This window comes from Eutrigla gurnardus (genome assembly GCF_963514095.1).
Source record: "Eutrigla gurnardus genome assembly, chromosome: 6".
NCBI classification, from domain to species: domain Eukaryota; kingdom Metazoa; phylum Chordata; class Actinopteri; order Perciformes; family Triglidae; genus Eutrigla; species Eutrigla gurnardus.
The window spans coordinates 15,829,650-15,844,710 of record NC_139920.1 but is presented as its reverse complement, the minus strand read 5'-3'; positions in this window follow the sequence as shown (position 1 = coordinate 15,844,710).

Sequence of the window (15,061 nt, the reverse complement as noted above, 5' to 3'; positions counted from 1 at the left end):
AGGCACAAACAACAGTGAGTAATCTTCTCACTTGTTCACTCCATAAAAAAAAAGGAGATAGAAAAAAAAACAACCCAACTGCAAGCTAATGAGGAATGTGTGTGTTTTTTTTACGTAGATCGACCAATTTCAGAGTCTCCGTATCCCTTTGTTCTGCCCCTTCCACAGCTGTGTCGCTAAGCCCTTTGGTTACGTTACTTGAAACTTTATAAGTCATTTGTTGCTCTCACGCACCCTTCCCGAACCATAGAGGTCTGCAGCACATGGGAACAATTCTTTGGCTTGCGTGTGAGCTTTTGTGATGACACACATGTGCGTGTGTCTTTCACTTGTTCTCCTGCACTGCATTGCCATTCCTTCCAGTAATCTCAGAGCGTTTATAGTAAATGACAACATGCACAGGTCAGCTACGGGGCTGCGACCTGGGTCATCTCATTTAAGAACACATTCTCCGACCACCAGACAATACCAGCACAAATATGTAAAAAAAAAAAAATATTACAGCTGATAAAGAAGGCTGGTGTTGCATATGTTTGTCAAGTCTAATTTGAGGCCTAGGTTGTGCATGCCTATAGACCTGATTTCTCTCTTTTAAATACAACCTTCGTTTTTCATACCACTTCTCTCAGCTCAATATTTTGCTATCCCTCTTTTCTCACATTATGTATTATTTCTGTCCCGCCTCAGGCACAATTATCAGTGCAGTGACCCTGATTTTTCCAGACAGGTTAGACTGAGCATGTGCAGTGGCCTGGTCACCTTGGACATGATGGGTCACTCCTTACGGGGACAAAGCAGTTTCACGTATCCAGAGGTGGCCTCATCAGAGTTCTGAGTGAGTAGAGGAAAAGAGAAGCTCAAACTCAAAAGTGAAGTATACATCTCAATAATTCACTGCTTGACTTACCAAAAAAAAAAAATAAGGATTTATAATGTGGATTTATATTTTTATTTTAATATACCTGTTTTTCAAGATAAGTATCATATACTGAGCTAACCTTACTGCAATTAGTCTCCCCCTGGTGGCCAGCAGTGGTGATCCCAAACAAATTGATTAGGGAGAGTTCATGTGTGTAAGTGAATGAGTACACGTGAGAATACGGTAGCATGAGAGAGGGAGAGAGAGGGATACAGGCAGACAGACAGACAGGAGATGCAGTGAAGTGGGATTTTGACAGGGTTTTTCCTCTCACATCCCGTCATAGGGATGACCGAGTTGCCTCTGTCGTACAGGTTGGCATGGCAACTGTGCTTGAGTTGAATACTGAGACACTAGACATTTCTCAGTTGGATAACATCGCGACAGTCACATGCAGGCAACGTCTCGCACAGCAGGTACAGACACAGACAAACCCTGACACACACACACACACACACACAGACAAATTCATGCTGCGCGAGATCATAAGTGAATATAGAAATACAGCATATATTATACTACTGCACACCAGGGACCCAGCTTTAGATAGTATGATAGGAATATGTGTGTTTGTGTTTGTTTGTCAATATTAATTGACTCTTTAAGTTTAAGTCACATTTAAGCAAATTGTACAAAAATATAACAATTTCAAAATCTGTTGATTTCTTGTAAATTGAATAGCTTGGGTATAAGACAAAACAATTTACTTTAAAGCAATTTAAAGACTTCACTTGGGCTTGAGGGATAATGATGGCCATGTTTCACTATTTGCTGACACATTATAGACCTTTCTGTTCCTGCATGCTGTCGGGTCAAGTTTCGTCTCATACGCTCATTAAAAACATTTGGAAAAATCAAATGTGCCTGTACAGGGAGGGGTGCCCTTGTTATGTAATATCATCAAGCTGCAAGTCAAAATGTTGTGATTTGTAGGAGAACATTTCTTGTTTCCACTCCCTGTTTAGACGAATAATTAATTAGCTGGATGGGTGAATGAGGGGCTGGTCAGGAGTATTAATCAGCCCAATCAGTGAAATATTCACATTTACATGTGGCTTTTTATGAGCAAGTCAGTGTATTTGCTAATCTGGTTTAACAGAATTCAATTCAGTCAATGTTTTATAAAGGTTTTATTTATGTGTGTGATATATGTCTATCCATCTGTAACAAAATAAAACATCTATGACTATCTTTGAATGTGTATGCAACGAGCAGGTAGTTAAGGCATGTCACTTCCGGCGTCCATCTTCATTTGCAGAACGAAACATCGCAAGTTTGGGAAATTGTTTTAAAATCCCCTTAATTGCGCAGAAGACGGAATACCGTTGTTTCCACCCGAACAGACTACAAATAGAAGATTCAAGATGCTGTTAAATAGCGGTAAGTGTTGTTGTTGTTGACGTTTGTTTTTTATCGTTGAGAAAACAACAGAGCTAACCGTTAACGTTAGCTAGCTCTGACTCAAAACAACAACGTAAGTGCCTTAACGGTTCGCGGAGCTACATGAGAGGTCCGGACTGGTGCTAGATAGTGCCCGAATTAAATTCGTTTATAATAATTTCCCTAATTTCAATATTTTTTGTATTAATTCATTATTATTTTACTGGCTAACATAATGTGCAGGTGTATAGCTAGCTCAGGTAAATTAAAATAATGGGACTGTGTATAGCTCAGGTAGGCTAAAATGGGACGTGTAACTAGCTCAGGTAGGGTAAAATAATGGGAAGGTGTAAACCTAGCTCAGGTAGGCTAAAATAATGGGACGTGTATAGCTAACTCGGGTAGGAATAATGGGACGTGTATAGCTAGCTCGGGTAGGTTAACATAATGGGGCGTGTATAGCTAGCTCGGGTAGGAATAATAGGACGTGTATAGCTAGCTCGGGTAGGTTAACATAATGGGACGTGTATAGCTAGCTCAGGTAGGCTAAAAATAATGGGACATGTATAGTTCGCTCAGGTAGGCTAAAAATAATGGGAGGGTGTGTAGCAAGCTCAGGTAGGCTAAAATAATAGGATGGTGTGTAGCTAGCTCAGGTAGGCTGAGATAATGGGACGGTGGAGCTAGCTCAGTTAGGTTAAAATAATGGGACCTGTATAGCTAGCTCAGGCAGGCTAAAAATAATGGGACGTGTAACATTGCAGATAGCCCGGGTGAAATATATCCAGCTACAAAAACAGACACAAAAAACATTGAAAACTGACTCAACTTGGGAAAGTAGTAGCTGTAGAGTGGAAGTGTGGGTGAGACTTTTTTTTTTCTAGAGTTAGCGCTTGAGATTATCATGAATAAATGAAGTAAAACTGTTTGACAGAAATGTGTTTACAGTTAAGGATTTACCACCCCCAGAGCTGGCCTGTGTAATTTTGGACTTAAGTTTAGCAATGTACCAGTAACCATGGAGACCTTTGCAGAACATCTCACATCCTTGCTAACTGAAACTTACTGAAAGAGGAAACTGGCATTTCTTTGGTAACTGGAATCATCCTTTATTATACTTTTCTGAGTAAAGAAATTGAATAGATGGGAAAGCCCAAATCTCTACATGCTGTTGCCACTTTTTGAACTCACGAGTAAGCGCTACTTAATTTGGGTGATATAATGCTATTTGGTATTTTGGGAAATTAAATGACAATGTTCGCAAAACTAGGATGAATGGAAAGTACTAGAAAACTAGGAACTGTTGTCCTGGGTTTTTGACAATCCATTAATTTACAGTAATCAACTAGGCCATTGAAATCATAGCACCACTGACAATACTGAAAACACAGAAGAGATGATAAAGCTTCTTGTTAAAGTTTATAATGCAATGTTGCAATCTAGCACGTGGAACCACATGTGCGATTTGGGAGTAGAGTGGAGTAGCGTGTACAAGACTAAACAGCTTTTGTCATCTGAAAAAGCTGAGTAATTATGTTTTGACTCGTGTATTCCAATCAATTATTTCAGGTCGATTGGTAAAGCTCACTGCACCATGAGGTTTGGATCCTTGGAAAAATAATTACCATTCGTTTGGGATATTAATAATTAGTTTGATTAATTACATTATGTTTTCTAAGAGCTGTGGCATTGATGCCTGGGGAGGGTTGAATCAAAATATCAGACACCAAACTGCGACATAAGCACGTGATGTTTGTGTCCAGTCAAAATATAGTCCTTAATTGTGTTAGTTTAGTCAAACAGGTGTTGATGCATGTGATGATTCACGTGGATACAGCAGTGTTGTGGGTCTGGCTTCCATTCCAACATTTCCATCCTGTATCATCACCACAGTCTGATTACCGCAGTCTGAATCACGTACATGTTTACTCTTAAAAGCGCATTCTGGTCACACGTGTCATGATGGCAATTATTCACATTTAGTCACATACTGTTCGAGAACAATTGAAAAACCTTGTATTTATTCAAACAAATGTCATCAGAGATTAAAGGTTCTCAAATGTTAAAGTCTGTGTTAAAATGTAAGTCACATGCCCATATGGACATTCATTGCAACTGTTTTTGTACTGTAATCATTCATCCTTTTCATACTGACATACTTTCAATGAGAGTGATTGAGGACAAAATCCAAAGGCCTTCTTCTGAACAGTTAATATGAGGGTTTAACAGGCTGAATTTGACAAATCAAATATATCCTTGAGAGTTGCAATATTTTAAGACAAATGTAACCCTGACAATTGTTTTTAAGACATACTTTAAAAATGATGGACCTACGCTGCATGTGTGAGAGATCAAGTAGAGAGAGTTCAAGTAGAAGTTTGTGAATGTGGGAAAAGCTGTGGGGGAGGGAAGGGATTACCAGGCCTGAGAGCGAGTGGCAAATGAGGTTTCAGTTTTAGGTGGACTTTGCCTGGGAATTCAGCCTGGGAAAATTTCTGATCTCTGTTTCCTGTCTTGAGCTGTGAAAACCTGCTGACAACCTGCTGTTGCTATAGATCCTGGTGTAAATATTAGCATTTCTTACCAAATCATATCATGAGTTGAAAATGGCTCATCACATCAGCTTTTGTTTTAAATGAGCCCTGAATCTTGCATTGCAATGCTGACATAGACTCGACCGGTTGGGAATTATGTGTCATGAAGTTTAGTGGATGTCACTGAGCAACTCCTGGCTTACGCATCCATGCATTCAGCACTGCGTGTGATAGTTTCTTGCGTAGTATCTCCTTGTGCCCTGAAATGTCCCTAAATGTTTAAAATTTAAAGGTTACAATCGATCCTCAGCCGACTCACAAGGTTAAAAAAGCAGGTGTTAATGTTGCTGTTGGAGACTGGGTGTGTCATTCATACTGATGTTGCCTTGGATTGTTCATCCGGGAAGCCTCACAGTATGTGCTAGTGTGGAGGAGCAAAGTATTTCCTCAGAGTATCAGTTTGCTTGAGTAGCCAGCCAGTCTGCCAGGGATCTGGTCAGTCAATGTCTATGTTTGTCAATGTTTAGGAGCTATATATGTGGTTATATTAAGGGGTTTGGTCTGATCTTGTTTTTTGTGTTGCAGATCGCAAATGGACTGAAACAGTTGCTGGCTAAAATACCTAAAGGAAGAGAGCAGAATCTAGATATTGGGACTACAAATGCCTTAATCAGCCGATATCAACATTTCATTTTCCCTTTAAGGTAGGTGTGATTAGCAAAAAGGATGCCATGAGTAACTGTCATCTTTAACTCTAGAAATGTTTTGTGGTCATTGTTGCACTATTTTCTTCTAATTTTAGATTAAAATATTAATTGGATAGATAATAACAACAAAATGTAATAATGAAAATAATCATTAGTTGCGGGACTCCAGGTAGCAGTCATTAGATTTGCAACGGCATCTCAAACCAACCATCTTCTTTTTTGGGGCTGTTGTGGGAGTATTCACATGACTCCCTACTGTGACTGATTCATTGCAACTCAGGTTTAGGCGCTCAGTGTTACCCATCTAATGAAGTTCCAAGATTGAGAATCACTCCTGAATTACCCATCCACTCCACCCCTTACACTCCCATACACAAATACACACTTTCACCGCAGTAGAAGATTCCTGCTGCGTCACTGATCCGCCACCCTCCTTACTCAGGAAGTGTGGTGAGTCTATGGATTGGGCTTGGTCCAAGTTGGATTCACTGCACACATGTAGTTAAAGGGCCTGTAAATAGAGGGAGAACAGTAACCATGAACCAACCACAGGAACTGGTAAACCATTATCAACAGTCATTATGTGAACAACCTGATACATCATGACTTGAATCTGCCTCGTGACCTACTATAATATGTCAGAGGCAGGAGCACAGTTCTCACTGTCATAGCAGTGCTTAAAAATCTACACTCCTATTTTAAGATGTCTCATGAATTATGGGTTCAGTATTAAATGCGTCATTGGGAGGCCTATCTGGGCTTCTATCGGCACGTCACAGCACACGCACGCACACACACACACACACACACACACACACACACACACACACACACACAAAAGCTATATTAGCAGCATCCTCGTGGGTGAGTGAGCCAGGAAGCAAGTGTAGGCAAGTTTTCAACGATGGGGTTTTCTGTTCCCACCTTAGCTTTAGGCAGAGAAGTCATTCAGTTCAGTGTCTTCTTTATGAGGGTTATTTAACATATAGACAGGCCTTAATCTTCCTTTTATTAAAATTTGTATCGAGTTGGACATTTTTTTTTGTTTTGGATCATCCAAAGAATATATCAGGGAGTGTCGAACTGTGCTATTTGTGTTGTCTTTAAAATACTTCTTTGAAACTCCCTGCAATGAGTTCATCTGGCTCCATTCTGTCATCTCAGCCATGCTGTTCAAGCAAAGGCCAGTACTCTTGGGAATGGCCTAATTTAAAACTTCTCCACTGTTTATAGATATAAGCAGATTGTATGGCAAGTTTGGGCTCTGTTTATTTAGGCTTTGGCCCTGTGTGGAAATGGTAATTGATGTGAGTAAGAGGGAATTATTGGACCGGTGTTGACATCCCGGAGACCATTAGGGAGACCACAGACCAGACCGGCCCAGTATCAAAGGGATGAGCTCATCTTTTCCATCCCCTGGAGGACTTGGTTTTCAGAGGGGGCTTTTAAGGGGGTTGACTCTAGATGGGGTTTGGGGTCAGATAATAGTCCAGTTTGACCGTATTTGTTATTAAGCTGGTGCTACACGGCAGAGAGGCAATGAGATATGTTAACTATAATTTCAAGTGTCTGTGAGTTGATTTTCATTTTGTACTGAACTGACTGACTGGTACAAAATCCGAATGCTTATCTTCCGATGTGACCAACTATGCTACAACACTTGCTCACTATGGTCTAGCAATGACTGATCGCATGAACTAACATTAGCTAGTTAGAACTAATATACCTTTTGGTCAGATAATGGTGTTTCTTCTTATTCCAATCTCTTTCTATGAGAACATACATGTATGAAACAAATTAATACCCAGAGTAAACCACCCAAATCCACCTATGAGCAGGCAGCCAGCCTCCTCAGCATCATCAAGTAATTAAGAAGTGGGTGCTAATTACACAGAAAACCTTGATGTATGATGTAGTTTGTATGTGTTTGCCTGGCTCCCTGGGCAGGGCAGCAAGTGGGGTAATGACAGAGAACAGTGTGTCTGTCTGGCCCTACTAGCAGTATATCACGAGTGGCTGGATGGCACGTAGGCACTCGACATGGCACCCTGCCACCACCACGCCTTATCGCCTTGCATGCCTTCCCCTGCCGTTGAGTGGAGAGTGAGTTGTTTTGGTTTGACTGCACTCACTGCTGGCTAATCTGTGGGTGGCTGTTTGTGTACATTTAATGACCGCTGCTTAATCAGCATCCCTCATCGGGGCACTTCGGGGGTGGGGAGGGTCGGCGCAGGGTGGAGGTTTGCAGGGATGTTGCTTCAGCACTATGCAGGAAATGGCACGAGGCCTTGGGACATGAGACGTGACAGTTGCAACATGAGCCCAGGGAAGTTCCAATGCAGGGATGACGTTTACTGGAAGGCATCATATAAAAGCTCCTGCACTGTGTTGGCTAGGGTGGGGTAGAGTCACCCTGGTAGGTAAAAACCTGTCAAGGGTGTCGCACGTCAGGGTTTAGCTGACAAAGGAAATGATACAGCACCAATTCAAAAAACCTTGTTCATGTCATGAATCTCATATAATTCTTCATCCATTCTTGCTTTTCCAGACTGTTTGTGAAAGATGACAAAACATAAAAGAAGTGCATGAATTAATACATATTTACTGCTAGCTGGCGTGTCTCTGTGTTGACTAGCTGTGAGTGAATCTTATGATTTGATAGTATGAGAACAGTATGGTGCTTTCTTCCTGTTTCTATCACTGCATTGCCATGAGCCACTGGACTTTCCCTGATTCTCCCTTTCCTGCACCTGTAGCACTGATTTAGAGTCATCATCCAGTTCACCTCAGTAATCATGGCAATATATACAGATGTATCGAGATTGATTATTTTCTTTGACTGTTTTTATGAAGACAGGTTGGATATTTTCATTTGATAAGCCATCACATAGATAATCATTTTATTGAGTGTCTTCAAAAAGCTGTTTACCTTACTATCATACCAGGCGAGTTAAATGAAAGCCTTGTTAAAAAAATACAAGAAGGATCCTGTAATTACGTAAACAATATTGCCATTTTTTTAAATGTATTCATGCAGGAACCTTATGATTGATGATTACCTTATTCAAGAGGACTATATAAAATATAACTACTAACTAATAACTAATAAACTATATAAAATATTTGTATTTAATTTATATAGTATATAAAATAAATAGTCAAGTGATACCAGTATGTTTAAGTCCCATTTTAGGAGCCTTAAGCAAACTTTGATGGCTATTGGATAATATCATGAATCTCAAATTATTTTGGCCAGGATAATCCTGACATGAAATTTCATTATTGTCCTATGTCTAGAGCACAGTTTGGGCAAGATTTCTATTTTTGTTTTATGTGAGAAATTGACTAGAACACATGAATGCAGTGGGATAACGACCCCATACTCCACTCCCAGTGGTTCTTTACTTGCCAGATGATAAGGACAGTTTGCTGCTGAATGCAGCGCTCCCTTCTTAACTGCATTCATACAGTAACAGAGTGATGACCCATTTGAGTTTGTCTTGCGTTTTTTGCTGTTCTGGACCTGCAAACAGATGCAGAGAGAGGCCACTGAAAAATAGCCAGAGCAATACTGCACCCTACAGGTGAAAGGCATGAGCAAAGGTGGAGAGAAAGTAGGTCGGGAGGATGGAGGTGGATGATGTATGTGGGTGTATGTGTGGGGGGTATATAGAAACAGGTGTGAGGTAAAGGGTGGCAGAGAGTGAACAAGAGGATGAGGTAGAGAAGGAGATTTGCTCATTTTAATCTGCTGTATAGGTTCACTTTTCACTAGTTTCTGTCATCTGGGAGGTGTGCCAGGTATTAGAGCATCCTTGCCTATGGCCTATTTCTGTACTCCAGGGAGACTGCGCTGTTGTGCTGACTGCAGTGTTTTACTTAGGAAAGGGTGCTTGAATGTGAAGTGTTGTTGGTATAGTTTAATGCTAACTTATCATAGCTGGCCTGACTGTTATAGCGTACACTGGATTTTAGTATTGAAGTGAACCAGTCTGAATGGGATTATGCATATTCTGTATCAGGATACTGGGAAATCCAAACTAGATTTTTGCTGCTATCAATGCCTGTGACAAACTATATGATTTACTGTCTCTGTACTGTACTTGAATGAAGAAGCAGAGACAGCTGTAGAAATTGATCAGAGATGGAGGGGTTGCAGAGACAGTAGTGCACAGTAGATGGCGCCAACACCATGTCACTTTTGTTGTTGGGAGATGTATTAACAAATTTTTGGTCCTGGTTAATTTACCAATGCCAAATTGTTTTTGATTTTTAGTGTACTATGTCACATTTGAAAAATAATATTTAATCTTATGGAGGTTTGGTGTTACTTGGCCAAGAGACTGTTCTTCCTATGCAGTACTGTACCTGAAATTAAAAGTCCAGATCGGTAACGTAACACAGATTTACAATATAGCCTGGTTATTCAGACCCATTATCTCGAGACAATTTCAGATGCTTGAAAAGTTTGGGATTTTTTAAAATACCATACCAAAGGGAGGGGGGAGGGGGGCAGAGTCTGTAACATAGTATCAAATATTTGTCTTGTGTCTATACTGCAGAACTTGTACATGATTTGGGAAAACCATTCACGATTCACGTATGCATGGCTTGATAGTAAGGGTTGCCATTTTTAAACATTTTGAGAAATTTGCAATCAATTCTTGGCCATCAGCGGGAACCACTTTTACAACATATAAAAAATAAGGATAGCATACAGCCAAACATTCGACCCATAATAAATACATGTTTAATATTTGATGCATTAACCAGAACCAATCAAACTGAATCATCAACGATGGTGAAACAACTGATGTTCAGTGAAATGTTTCACTAACCTGTCAACATCACAAACGGATGTGGAAATTGATTCAAGTCCCACCAGAACCAGATGAACCCGGAAGAAAAACAATGAAAGTTTTGTCTTGGGAGGTGATGTAAAACTGGCAACCATACTTTCTGTTTCCGTAACAAAAAGCTGATGCCTGGTTGCCGGTCTGGTAACCACTTTTTAAAAGATGGCGTTGATCCCTATTAGTGCGTTTCTGCCTGTAGTGCAAGGACATGTTGACCTTCACTGTCCAACTTGTCTAGCCTACTGTGCCACATTACTATTCTCCACAAGTTGTGCTCCTCTGTAGTCTGTAGCCCTGTGCATGCCGGTTCCTAATTTATGCGCTTATATCGTCATCAGTGTACGTGCATGTCCTCTGAGCAGCTCATTCTGGGAGAATATCTGTGGATACTCCTCAGTCTTGTCTCCCTCTTATCTTTTCCAGCGTATCGTCTTTGTCCTCGGTTCGTCCTCTCCATTCTCATCCCACTGTCAGGCTCCGCTGAGTCCATGGAGAGAGCTTTAAATGGCTGAGAGATTGTGCACTGGGTGGTTTCGCATTGTTGCAGGTACAGTAGGTAAAACCACGTTTTTGACCTCTTAGTACAGTAGAGCAGCTTCTCAGCAGTGAGGACATAGATTGTAAGCCTGAAAATAAGGGATATAGGTCAGTTTGCTTGTAAAAAGAAAAAGGGTTAGGTGCTTTATTCTAGAATATCCTTGTTGTTGTGTGTCTTGTTGTGAGTTTACTGTAGTAATTGTGTGTATTTGCGGCTGCATGTCCTAGTCATTAACCTTCACTTTTTTGTTGACTATCCTGATATTTTATAGCCACAATATGTGGATATACATGCTAACACCGTGTTACTGTGCACTGTGTTCTCTGATTAGCTTCGTTAGGGAACATTCTGGTACGGTACTATCAGGCACACAGAAGTTGTAAGGGAAGAAAGACTAGATAAAGAGAGCTTAAAAGAGGAGCTTGGATTTATTGTGACATTCAAACACACTTTATTTATTTCCCTAAAGTTGCATTCTTTGTCTACCCAACTAGCTCAGCTACTATTTTTTTCTTTCATTCTGCTCAAAATTCACAACAACATTATTATGGCATTGAGATTTCAAGTGAAATCCACTATCCTGCATTGGAGTGTAGTTGTTTAGATCTCCACAGAGGTCGCCTTGTTGGTTTTTATGTTACAGTAACATTGTAGGATTATATTAATGTACATTTTCAAGAAGTGACAATAAGGAGAGATTTTTCCAGATTTGTTGTTTTTGAGCCAAAGGGTTAATAGGGGTGTTAATCTTTGGCTTCACTTCGATCCGTTTAACGATACAGTAGTTGGTGATTCGATTCAAGGACAATTTTTTTGTCAAGTAACTTGTAACCAAAATTCTATATTCATGAAATAAACATGCAATAATGCGAGTGAGAATATCTGTGTTCTTCTGAAAGGTGAAAAAAAAACAGACCACAGAATTACTTATTTAACATTTATTCTATAAAAAAAGTAGTCCTGTATAATATTTTATGCTGAATACAAAAATGTAATGCTCAGTTATTTTTTTTTTAAATTTTCAATAGACTACATGGCAGAGGAGAGAGTGTCTTAAACGTATTAAAACATTAGTCATAAGTAAGAATCACGATTCATACGATTAAACACATTTATATTGATTATTGGTGAAGCCAAAATGGTTCATTCTATTAATTTATTTTAGCAGATCGATGTAATGGTGGGGGGTTAATATTGAGCATCTTCAAGTTACCTGATGTGTCAGTGAAAAGAGTTTTGGCTGTGGCAGCATTGTTTTTACATACATTTTTCCATAAATCTTCACTCAAATGGCCAATTTTAGGAATTTTTGTTCATTGTTGGAGCAAATAAAACAAAAAAGAGATTTCATTTTAATAAACAAAACTGAAGATAGGCCTGCATTAAACACACACTGGTGTATAATATGCTGGATATGATGATTATTCTTTATAAATGGGTAACTGTAGGAAAAACATTAACTTTAAGTAAAAGCAAATGGTCAATTATCCTATTCATCTTTTCATAATTTTTGGATATTTTAATTATAAGTTAAAAGGATTAACGTTAACTCACAATCTTCATGATGCCATATGTTGCTTTTTCTTCTTCCTCAAACGTGAATGTTTTTTGCACTTGTTAAGATGCAGAGTTATTTTTTAAATTTAATTGGAATTTTGCATTTTGGACAATGTGTGCATATGAAAAGGATCCATTTTTGTTTTTTTAAAGACTCTTGTTAAAACTGCTCAACAATATGGTCATAAATTGCACCTCCTTTTGGTATATTATGCACTCATCTAGTCCAGTAACGTGGGTGTGATAGTTAGGGCTGGGTATCGTGGCCAATTTCCTAAATCGATTCGATTTCGATTCATAAGGTCCTGAATCGATTAATCACGATTCGATTCGATTCGATTCGATTCGATTGGCTCTTACATAATGAAAATGGCTCAACTGTGTTACAAAATACAGATGTACTTTATTTTTTGCTCTTCACCATAAACAACACAAGTTCTGCCGACACTCTCTGCTGACTGCATTTTCGTTAGGATGTCGTCTTTCACACATGTATACATCATGGGGATAACTGTTTCAGTCAGATGTTTACGTTGCACCATAACGTAGTGTGGATCGAGCACTAGGGCCTTGACTTTTGCCCAAAAATCATATTCGAAGTTCGTTTGTTTATTAATATTAATATTCGAATATATTTGAATATTTATTAATAATCTTTTGACCATTAAAAGCCTTCAGTAAGACCTATATGGTATGGTATGGTACTTAAGTTGTATATGTTTTGTCCACCAGAGGGCAGTGTATCAGTCAACGTCAATATTATATATAATATATATAACAGTATTCGGGGCGGTGCGAGTTTACGGTTTTCAGGACGGAGCGCGAGTGCGGGCTCGCGGAGCGTAATTGTGGGCTCGCGGAGCCGTGTGCTGCCCGGTGTCGGTGAGAGCTCCAGGCTGCTTTCGGACATTATTTGGGCCGTCAGTGGCGACTGTTCGGCAGTGTTTGTTTGCCTATTTCCGGGCAGTATTCCGGGCGGCGCGTCTAGAGTTTACGGTTCTCCGGACGGAGCGCGAGTGCGGGCTCCTCGGTGGCTGTTGTCGATGTTGACGCGGCCATTGTTGTGCAAAATTGGCACAAACCAGGGCGCTAACGTCACCTATAGGAGCCATCTTGCACGCTTGTGCGCATGAATGAACATCAACCGGACGTAAACGCGCCACTGCTGCATCACGCACGAGGGGTAAACTTCATGGGGAAAAATCGATCTCATGCCCTATGAATCGATATTGCAAAATTTAAATGAAATCGATCCAAAATCGATTGAATCGATTTTTTTACCCAGCCCTAGTGATAGTCTAATCCTCACCATAGTAAATTACATAAATATGTCTTTATTCAGGCTGCTCAAACTCCTGCAGCTCCAAAACAGAGCTTACATGGCATAAGGCTTTAGAAAGGAAACCCCCCCTTCCTTCCTCCTCCTTTATTCTACACTCCACTTCACTATACATCTCTTTCTTTATATGGTCAAATATCAGCCTAGTTGACACTGAGCAAATATCCACAATACTTTACCTCCTCAGCAGTATGGCCTCAACACCAGCACAATGGTAAACATGAACATGAATAACACTAGGTGGCAGTGCAGGAGAAGATGTTTGTTGTCTTGCAGTCAAGTGAGTGAGCAGAAAAAAATATGAGAGGAAAATGACTCATGGATGGGGACAGAACAGGAAAGATGAGGCTGATAAGAAGACAAAAGAAGGGGAGGCAGCAGAAATAATCAAAAAGGTGAAAGGGCAGGGAAGTCATCAAATACAGCTTTGGAGGGAGGGGGGAGTTGGAAGGATGAGGGGGAAGGCAGTTAAAGCTGGGGGTAGGGTGAAAGGGTAGGGTACCCTGTCTTTGGGGAGCATCTGCTGGGTGCTAAGACGGAGAGGCTGGGCAAGGAACGAGAGAGGGTTGAAAGGAGGGAGGAGACAAGTGATAGAATGAGCCATATAGAGGCAGCTTAACAAAACAAACAGGGAAAAGGGAGAAATCATTAAATGAAAAGGGAAGAAGTGATAAATAAGAGAAAAGCGAGAGATTTAGAGGGAGAGAGTCAACATCTCATGAGCTAAAGTATGACTGGGGAGGATTCGTTGGGCACTTGGCTGGCCTCTGTTAAAGCAGGACTACAGACGGAGACAGGCAGATGGATAAAGGGGGAAAAGATACTTATTTGCCCCTCTGAAATGAGTTGCCACAGACTTTAAGGGTTCCTGTAAACACGCAGCATATATACAGTATATAGAAAGGCATGTAAACACCCATATACCACACATTCTGCTTTGCCCAGTAGATTTATGATGGCACAGCTGGATACCTGCTGAATACTGGGCTTTCATAGGAATGTTCAACCCTCTGTTGGCACATTTTACTGTGTATAGATAACTAAGTGAACAGTCACAACTATAAATGATGATTTCCTTGCAAGGCATTCATAAACTCTCTCTTTGCAAAAAAGACATGCACAGATCAGAAGTTTGAAAAAATAAAACAAATTGTGACATTTATTTCCCTCAATTTGTTTAATTACAGATTTCTGGAAAACTTCTGAGTAATATTAGGAAAAAGCACGATAA